We start from the raw sequence: 10841 nt of genomic DNA on the forward strand, positions 1-10841 counted from the left end.
TAGTTAGCACCCCAGCGCCCTCCCAACAGCCGGGAGACAGTCAGGGGTTTGCACCGGTTGGGAGGAAACATAGTGCTAAACGCAAAAACTCAGGGCACCCGAGACTCCACGTTAGTAATAGGTTCTCCCCCCTTAGCGACACACCTGCTGAACTCTCAACTCTGGTTATAGGCTCTTCTGAAGTTAGAAACGTGGAGCTCCCAGCGGCTAGTCAGGTGTTATCCGGGGGCCAGAGTTGGTGACATCGAAGGGGACCTTAGGATGTTAGCTCAGAGTAAGTCCAGGTTCCGTCGAGTCGTGATTCACTCAGGCGGTAATGATGCCCGACGGAGACAATCAGAGGTGGTTAAGTTAAACGTAGCTTCGGTGTGTAAACTGGCTAAGACGATGTCCGACACTGTAATTTTCTCTGGTCCTCTGCCGAACTTAGTCAGTGATGAAATGTACAGCCGCTTTTCATCATTTAACCGCTGGCTTTCTAGATGGTGCCCAGAAAACGGCGTTGGTTTTGTGGATAATTGGAGCGCGTTTTGGGGGAAGCCCGGTCTCATGCGGAGAGATGGCGTCCATCCCACCCGGGACGGTGCCGCTCTTCTTTCTAGAAACATTTCTGCTAGCCTTAGTCTGTTAACCTGACAATCCAGAGACGAGACCCGGGCGCAGAGCAGCAGTGTAAAACGCTCCTCTGAGCCTCCCTTAGGGTTAGTGCCGGTGCAAAACCCATGCAGGGAAAGTCAAGCAGGTCCTAGCTTTAGCTTATGTGCTGAAAGACAAATGAAAGGAGCGCGTCATAGAAACCTCAAAGTGACAGACAGCAGTTCTCACAAGCAGAATTATGATGTCATTAAATGCGGTTTATTAAACATTCGATCCATTTCCTCCAAGTCCCTCTTAGTCAACGAGTTAATTACTGATAACAATCTTAGTCTTTTAGCCTTAACAGAAACTTGGCTCCATCAGGATGACTATGTTAGATTGAATGAAGCCCCCCCCACTTATGCTAACTATCAGAAATCCAGGATTTCAGGGAAAGGAGGTGGTTTGGCAGTAATATCACAGTCTAGCTTACTTCTCAGCCCTAAAATTAAAGACAATATGATGCTTTCAAATGACTTATAAACATGTTTAAGTCACCCAAACAGGAAAACTCGAAAACCTGTTTTACTCATAATTATTTATCGCCCCCCCGGCCCATATTCAGAATTTTTAACTGAGTTTTCCGACTTCCTATCGACTATTGTCTTAGATTCTGATCAAATTATAATATTAGGGGATTTTAATATTCATGTTGATGACCCCAGTGACTGCCTAGGAAAGGCTTTTGCAGCTTTATTAGATGATGCTGGTTTCACCCAAAGTGTGAATGAACCCACTCACTGTCATAAGCACACCCTGGACCTTGTTCTAACCCATGGTATAGAGATCAGCCAGCTGAGTGTCCTTCCTCTTAACCCCATCATTTCTGATCACTTTCTGATTACCTTCCAGTTTACACTGGAACATCTTTCTGCCCCAGTGAATAAGAAACAGCTTAGAAGAACCTTAACTGACCGTTCTGTGTCTGAGTTTAAACACACAGTTCAGCCAGTACTTAGTGATATTCTGAGAAAATACTCTGAGACCAGCTCCCATAGTATCAGTCCTAGTATAAATGACCACTTTGTTAATGATGCCTTACAAGCCCTCAGGAGTACACTCGATGTTGTTGCCCCCTTGAAACCTAAGTTCGTTAGACAAAACCGAGTAGCACCGTGGTTTAACGCTGAAACTCGTTCTCTTAAACAAGAAACCCGTAAGTTGGAAAGAGAATGGCGCCGCTCCGGTTCAGAGCAGTCTCTGGATACCTGGAAACATAGCCTATTAAATTATAAAAAAGCTCTGCGTAGAGCTAGAAGCCAGTACTATTCAACCTTAATATCAGAGAATGGAAACAAACCAAGATTTCTTTTTAGCACTATTGCTAAATTAACTCGCAGTCAGAGCTCAGTAGAACCACATGTTCCTGTTTCTCTCAGCTCTGATGATTTTCTTACATTTTTCGATAGTAAAATCTCAAATATTAGACATAAGTTAAATCAAGTTATTCCTACTATCAGCCCAGAGCAGGCTGAAGCGGTAGAAATGGAGGCATCCATAGAAACCTCTGTAACATTAGACTGCTTCACTGCTGTGGATCAAGCGGAAATAACATCAATTATTACATCCTCCAAATCCTCAACGTGTCTGTTAGACCCAATTCCCTCTAGACTTTTTAAAGAAACTTTTCCCCTAATTAATGATCCCATATTAACAATGATAAATACCTCTCTGGAAACGGGTTACGTGCCACAGTCTTTTAAATATGCAGTTGTTAAACCTCTTCTGAAAAAGCCCAGTTTGGATCCTAGCATCTTGGCCAACTATAGACCGATATCAAACCTGTCCTTTATTTCTAAAATCCTAGAAAGAGTTGTAGTTAAGCAGCTTTACTGCCACCTACAGGACAACAGCCACACCACAGTACGGAAACTGCACTAGTTAGAGTCTCTAATGACTTGTTATTGGCCTCAGAAAAGGGACTACTTTCTATTCTGGTCCTGTTGGACCTCAGTGGGTGGCCGTGGTGCAGCGGAAGGGCGGTCGACCCATGATCGTAAGGTTGCAGGTTCGATTCCCGCCTTGCACGCCCATGAGTCGAAGTGTCCTTGGGCAAGACACTGAACCCCACCTTGCCTCTGGTGGTGGGCGGGCGCCTGTGTTTGGCAGCGGAGCCGCCACCAGTGTCTGAATGTGTGAGTAAATGTGTGTGTGAATGGGTCTGTGACTGTAAAGCGCTTTGTCCTTGTAGGAAGAAAGGCGCTATATAAGTATACGCCATTTACCATTTACCAGTACAGACTTTGACACTATTGACCACAGTATTTTACTCCATAGACTAGAGCAGGACATAGGGATCAGAGGATCTGCCCTCCAGTGGTTTAAATCCTATCTGTCCGATAGGTATCAGTTCGTTAATGTAAATGGCCATTCCTCTCAGTGCACTCGAGTCAACTATGGAGTCCCACAGGGCTCAGTCTTGGGACCGATCCTGTTTACGCTTTATATATTACCCCTAGGAAACATAATCAGGAAACACAGCATTAATTTACATTGTTATGCCGACGATACGCAGTTGTATTTATCCATGAAACCTGTCCAGAATGACAATATAGAGAAACTGAGTGCCTGCATCAGAGACATCAAGACCTGGATGACAATTAATTACCTCCTCTGGAACCCAGAAAAAACTGAGGTCATTATACTTGGTCCTAAAAACCTCAGAGATGCTCTGTCTGGTCAGATAGTCTCCCTGGATGGCATAAGTATAGCCCCCAATTCCACAGTTAGAAACCTTGGGGTTTTATGTGACCAGGATTGATCATTTAAGGCTCAGATATCTCAGGCGTGTAGATCTGCCTTTTTTCACCTGCGGAATATTGCTTTGATCAGAAATATACTTTCTAAGAGTGATGCTGAAAAACTCATCCATGCATTTGTTACGTCGAGGCTGGATTACTGTAACTCCTTGTTAGCAGCGTGTCCTAAGAGTTCCTTAAGAAGTCTCCAGCTTGTTCAGAACGCAGCAGCTAGATTGTTAGCTGGAACTAGCAGAAGAGATCACATCACTCCTGTGTTAGTTTCGCTCCATTGGCTCCCAGTTGATTCTAGACTCAAGTTCAAGATCCTCCTGTTAACCTATAAGGCCTTATATGGAATGGCCCCGTCCTATATTAAGGACCTCATAGTCCCTTACCATCCAATAAGAACACTTCGCTCGCAAAATACAGGACTGCTTGTGGTTCCTAGAATTAGTAAAAGTACGATTGGAGGTAGAGCGTTTAGCCACCAAGCCCCTGTTTTATGCAATAAACTCCCACCTCATGTAAGAGAGGCCGACTCAGTTTCTACATTCAAAGTTAGACTGAAAACATTCCTCTTTGGACAGGCTTATTGTCAGACTAGTTAGTGTTCAGAGATTATTTAACTTAATGTTAATTTGTTTAAACTTAATAATAACTATTTGTTTTAAAAGGCTGCTAGAAGTTGAAGCTGGGGTAACTATGGTGCACTGGGGTTCTGTCCTCTTTTATCTTGTACTTCTACCCTTCCTCTCCTCTATTCTTGATCATAATTTATCATTTAGTTCTCCATGCCTCTGTTTGGTGCAGTGCGATTCATGTATTGTCCCTCTATTCCTCTCCCCTCCTGGGGAGTGGGAGTGCTTCCAGACTCCAGTTGGCTCATCCGTGCTCCTGTTCCTGACCGTTTACCTCGCCTTTGCTCCTGCTCCTACACCTGGCTGTGGATCCTGCCTCTGGCTCATCTCTGGCTCGTCTCTGCTCTGTACCTGACCGAGTACCTCGTCTCTGCTCCTGCTCCTACACCTGGCTGTGGTTCCTGTCTCCGGCTTGACTCGCGTCTTTGATTGACCCCCCAACCACGGCTGGATGAAGCTCATCTGCTGGACTTTATATATGTAGTTGTAGCGTTAGATAAGTTAATTCTTCTCTATGAGTTCTGGTAAATCGCCTGTCCGTCCTGGGGGAGGATCCCTCCTTCATGTGGGCACCCCTGAGGTTTCTTCTTTTTTTCCGGAATCCGTTTTTTTTGGGAGTTTTTCCTTACCGCGAAGGGGGGTCTAAGGGCAGGGATGCCAGTATAGCTTAGTCAGTTTGTTAGTTCATTTTAGTATTTTTCTATTGAACTCTTTGTATTCGTGATCCTTTTGATTTCATGTTTTACTTCGAAGCCCATCGAGACGACTGTTGTTGTGATTTTGGGCAATACTAATAAAATTGAATTGAATTGAATAAAATCAAAGTAAAAAAGTTTATTTTTCCAACGTCCATATGTGGTCTTATCACCCTCTCACGGTGGAAAAAGTATTATCTGAGCTTCTTCATCCACTAAATCATCTTCAAATGGACACGCCATGCTGCTTCACCTCTCTGAAAACAAACTAACCTTCAACTAAACCTGCTCCAGACCAGGTTATGTTCAGAGCATGAGTTGCCATGGCAACTTGACATACCCTGAAACATACTGTACCTCCATTTTCGGAACCGAAAGCTGAGGTTATCCACTTCCTTAGCTTCAAACTTACCGTGGTAACCAGCATAACCTCCTTTCTGGAATACCCCTCTGGAGCCTGGGTCAGACCAGCCGGGGGGCGGGGAAAGATGTCTGACTTGAAGGCGAATGCTGCGCTGCAGCGAGACTGAACGACAACAAAAAGTTGGGATTGCTGTCGACGGCTGTAGTTCTTCAAGAAAAGCAAGTAGTTTCCCACAATGCATTTAGTTTTTGTGGTAGCCGAGTCACTCATATGGTTAATGTAGGAAACAAAACACTTGAATAGGAATCTTCTTTTAACGTTAAATGAGCCTGTTTGCTAATGCACATCCAAATAAAGTTTTCAACTCAATAATTGAATAAATGGCACAGCTGTGCCTTTTAACCCCTTGTGCTATCTTAGATGACCCCACCCTTACATTGGCGTGTTCTTCCTACCATGACAAAGGTGGATAAAGGTGGAAAGATTTCATGTAATCCATGGACACCAGTGAAGATCACAAATCATTGAAGAAAAAAGGTTCAGAGCACTGTCTAGTGGGTCTAGATGACCCAACGTTAAAGTGCCTAGGATAGCACAAGGGTTAAGAGTAAAGTGGGTGGGGCAGTCCATTACATCCAAAAATTAAATGAATGAAAGAAAAATAAATAGACAGTGTGGTTCAGATAAAACAAAAAAAACAGAGCAAAAGCATAAGTTCAACTCACCAAAGGAAGTGCTGCTTTCACAGATGAAGATCCTCCACAGGATGCTTAAAAAAAAAAGACATGATTTCCCAAGCAGGCCTCTCTAACATTTATACTTTACCAACACTTATACACACATAAATTATTCTTAAAAACTGCCTCTTCAGAGAACAACAACAAACCAACATGGCCTCCTCCTTCCCTTGCATTATTGGTTTCAACCACTTTTAGCCAATAGGTAGGAAGACGAGACTTTTTGCCACCATTGCTCACTCACGGAGCCCAGGAGGGAGGGGGGAGGGGGGGCTCCTGAATTATGTGACAAAGCACATGTGTGGATCACAAAAAAACCATGATTGGACTGTGCAAAGTACATGCAAACTTCCTGCAGAGTGGGCACTAAAATTGTAACACATAATCGAGTTGAAATCGCCGTGTTGGGCATAGACAGCATTCTTCCATCTGGGTCACGGAAGCGTCCGCCATTCGGATGCAGCCTGCGCTGCAGGAGTGAAGCTCCCCGTACTGGGAGAGTCGCTGAATGACCTCACAAACCCAAACATTAAATGGGATTTTCAAGGTCTTTGTAGAGCTCCATAAAATAAACAAATCTGACCTCTGTCATGCAATTTTTGAATGAGATATACACAGACACCGTGACCGATCAGGCTAAACACATTCGTCAGTAGCTCCTCCCACACGCGTCTGGGGCACAAAGCTTGTGAAAAAAGTGAGCAGACTATCAAAGACGGGGTCAGTTTGGGTCTCATAACCAGCTGCAGATGTTACAGGAGTTTCTCTTTACTGTAGCTTTAACCCTTGTGCTATCTTGTGGGGTCCAGATGACCCCAACCTTACATTGACGTGTTCTCCCTACCATGACAAAGGTGGAGAGGATTTCCTGTAATCCATGGACACCAGTGAAGATCACAAATCATTGAAGAAAAAAGGTTCAGAGCACTGTCTAGTGGGTCTAGATGACCCAACTCCCAACGTTGGGAGTTGGGTCATCTGGACCCCACTAGGGTTCAGGGGACAAATATGCTTCTTGGTCCTTATCTATGATGCAGGCAGCTGTGAGCTGAGGTGTCCTATAGAGGGCGCCAGCTGCCAGTATGTACAAAGATCATCTCTCTGGCTCAAAGCAGTAAAAAGTATTTTACCAATGTGAACAGGTTTTATAATTACTTAAACTACATAATGTGACGTATTTATGGATGAAGCTCAATCAGAAGACAGGATCTGGAACTAAAGGCCTTAAAGTTGAGTAGACGTGTGCTGATGGCCTCCTGCTTTCGTCTCCTGGGGAGCCAGACGCCTGAGCTGAGGCTGTGTGAACATCAGCTTCAGGAGAGGAGCAACAGCCAGAAAAGAAACAATGAAAATCAGTTGTTTTCATTATATAGGAGAATAAAACAGTTGGAGCTCCAGCTCCAGCTTTGACATGAACCAATACGTTCCAAACATGTCACAAGGAACATTACAATACCGGGGGGGGGGGGGGGGGGGGCAGTTCACTGCAGATTAGCAAGATTGGGAATTTAAGCATCCGTTACTGATCAGCAGTACATGGGTGGTGTCAACAAACACTGAGGAGGAAAAGTACACTGAAGAATCTTTTTTTTTTTTTTTAGCCAAGAAAGAGTGGAAATAGAAAGAAAAAGATGAAAAAAACCTGAAAATGCAAACAGAAATGAAAGTTTTAACTGAAAAAAACAGTCAGGATTTTTAATTTTTTTTTATTAAACTGCCGGGATGACAAACGGTGTGAGAGAAAAACAGAGAAAGCTCCTACAATGTTTGTTGTAGAAACAGAGCTGAGGAGTCTTCTTCCTCACATGAGGAGGCGGAGGAGAGGGGGTGGTGAAAGGGGTCTGTCGTATACCACACTCAGCCGGTGAGGCGTCTTCTTCCTGGATGGAAAGCAGACTGAAGTCATGCTGTGCTGCCAGGCCACAGGCACAGTGACGGTATTTGAGAACATGGACGCCAGCGTGAGATTTTCCAACCTCGCTCTCAATGCCTGTGAGGGTTTCCTTAGACCAGGGGTCGGGAACCTATGGCTCGCGAGCCATATATGGCTCTTTTGATGGTCACATGTGGCTCGCAGACAAATCTTTAATTATACTTTTTTATTTTTTATTAGACCAGTCCTTCTCGGGCGCGATGTGATGCCAGAGGCGTGGTGCTTGGAGAGAAAAATCTGCGCCAGCATTATCAGTTTACTATTATCTACTATTTCACAGAGTTTGTACCAACCGTAAACCTGTGAATTGACGTGCCTAAAACTGCGCGCTCCCGTCTCTGAGAAAGAGCGCGCAGTTTTAGGCACGGGATGTGTGAGGAAGAAAGCAGAGGGTGGGGGTGAGGGGGTTGTGGGCACTGGCAGCAGGTGAATCGCGCAGGGATTGTAAAAACGTAAAACCCGCTGCCCGTCACTCACTGCAGCGTGTGAGTGTGTGTTTGGCTCCACGTCTGCATGTGATCAGTCTGTCTCACATCTACAGAACATTCAGACCTACGATGACGTTTAAAGTCTCAACGCCTGCATGAAGCAGAAACTCACCACGAATCAACCAGACTAGACCATCAGCAAAACTACCACGAGAAATACTCATCATTTATCAGCAACAGCATAACAATGTTATTAAAAAGAATCCACAGACTTATTGTACTTTAAAAATGTTGAAATTACAACAAATGCACACATTCACTTGTATATTTAGTTTTAAACATATTGTCCCGGACTGAGTTGGATGGCTGTTGGGACGACTTTTAAGTTCTGGAGTTCATTGAACGCATCAAGCAGAGATCTGATTGGCCCTCAGTTCTGTCGCTCAGCCTGTTGTTAGGGAGTTTGGACCAATGGGGTTCAGCTATGGGCCGAATAAGGGAAATGGGAGGACTGGAGCGGGAGGGGGGGAATATAATATTGGGAGAAGCGCTCTCTCTCGTCTCGGCGGGAGAGATTCATGAGTTGCTGAATTAATCATACGGCGTTTGTTGTGGTCTGCAGTAACCAGAATAAAGAACCTTAAAAGAGGTTAAGTCTCCGTGCCTCAGTGTGGGAAAGGGACACTACATTAATGTACGGCTTTTTTGAAATTACATTTCAAAATATGTGGCGTTTATGGCTCTCTTGGCCAAAAAGGTTCCCGACCCCTGCCTTAGACTGTTGGCAGTAAAAAAAAGGAGCGTTAGCTGCAGCGGGTCCACTCTGTTCACTTCAAACACAGATGGAAAGACATGTCTGGATGACACGGCTCTTCTAAAGCTGACCGGTGATGTGTCTAGCGTGTCTGTGGCGGGGCTCTTTGTAATTTACACACCTGCAAACATGTTTGTGTGCATGTAAACACTGAGATACAGTGAGGTCAATAAGTATTTGATCACCCTGTGATTTAGCAAGTTCTCCCACTTAGAAAACATGGAGGGGTCTAAAACTTTCATCATAGGTGCATTTCCACAGTGAGAGACAGAATCTGAAGAAACATTCAGAAATCATGTTGTACAATTTTTGTAAACAATTATTTGCATATTACTGTGACAAATAAGTATTTGATCACTTGATTATCAGATAGATTTCTGACCAGCGAAGACCTGCTGTTCTGCTTTTAAATAGTCCAACTCCACTCTGCTCATGATTGTAAATGAGTGGCACCTGTTTGAGGGCGTTTGCTTGCATAAAGGCACCTGTGCCCCCCCCCCCCCCCCACAACCAGTCAGCATAAAGGCACCTGTGCCCCCCCCCCACAATCAGTCAGAAGTTTAACTACCAACATGGGCAAAATCAAAGAGCTGTCAAAAGACACAAGAGACAAAATTGTAGACCTTCACAAAGCTGGAAGTGGCTACGGGGCAATTGCCAAGCAGCTTGGTGAGAAAAGAACAACTGTTGGAGCAATTGTCAGAAAATGGAAGAGGCTAATGATGACTGTCAATGTCCCTCGGACTGGGGCCCCTCGCAAGATCTCACCTCGTGGGGTATCGATGATGCTAAGGAAGGTGAAGAATCAGCCCAGGACTACATAGGAGGAGTTGGTCAATGACCTGAAGAGAGCTGGGACCACCGTTTCCAAGGTCACTATAAGTAATACATTAAAACTTCATGGTTTAAAATCATGTATCGCACGGAAGGTTCCCCTGCTGAAGTCAGCCCATGTCAAGGCCCGTCTGAAGTTTGCCAATGACCATCTTGATGATCCAGAGGAATCATGAGAGAAAGTCTTGTGGTCAGATGAGACCAAAATAGAACTTTTTGGTCTTAACTCCATTCGGCGTGTTTGGAGGAGGAAGGAGGAGGAGCATCATCCCAAGAACACCATACCTACAGTGAAGCACGGGGGTGGAAGCATCATGCTCTGGGAGTGTTTTTCTGCACAGGGGACAGGACGACTGCACTGTATTAAGGAGAGGATGAACGGGGCTCTGTATTGTGAGATATTGGGCAAAAACCTCCTGACCTCTGTCAGAGCGTTGAAGATGGGTCAAGGATTTCAGCGTGACAATGACCCCAAGCACACAGCCAGAAAACCAAGGAGTGGCTCCCTAAGAAGCATATCAAGGTTCTGGAGTGGCCTAGCCAGTCTCCAGACCAAAATCCAATAGAGAATCTGTGGAGGGAGCTAAAACTCCATGTTGCTCAGCGACAGCCCTGAACCCTGACAGATCTTGAGAAGATCTGTATGGAGGAGTGGGCCAAAATCCCTGCTGCAGTGTGTAGAAACCTAGTGAAGAACTACAGGAACCGTTTGACCTCTGTAATTGTTAACAAAGGCTTCTGTACCAAATATTAAAGTTGTTTAACTCAAGTGATCAAATACTTATTTGTCATAATAATATACAAATAAATTGTTTTAAAAAAAATCGTACAACGTGATTTCTAAATGTTTCTTCAGATTCTGTCTCTCACTGTGGAAATGCATCTATGATGACAATTTTAGACCCCTACATGTTTTCTAAGTGGGAGAACTTGCTAAATCACAGGGTGATCAAATACTTGTTGACCTCACCGTATGTCTAGTAATAAAAATCTTCCATGAATATTCCTGCAGCAAAGGATT

The sequence above is a fragment of the Oryzias latipes genome, chromosome 7 (genome assembly GCF_002234675.1).
Source record: "Oryzias latipes chromosome 7, ASM223467v1".
NCBI lineage: Eukaryota > Metazoa > Chordata > Actinopteri > Beloniformes > Adrianichthyidae > Oryzias > Oryzias latipes.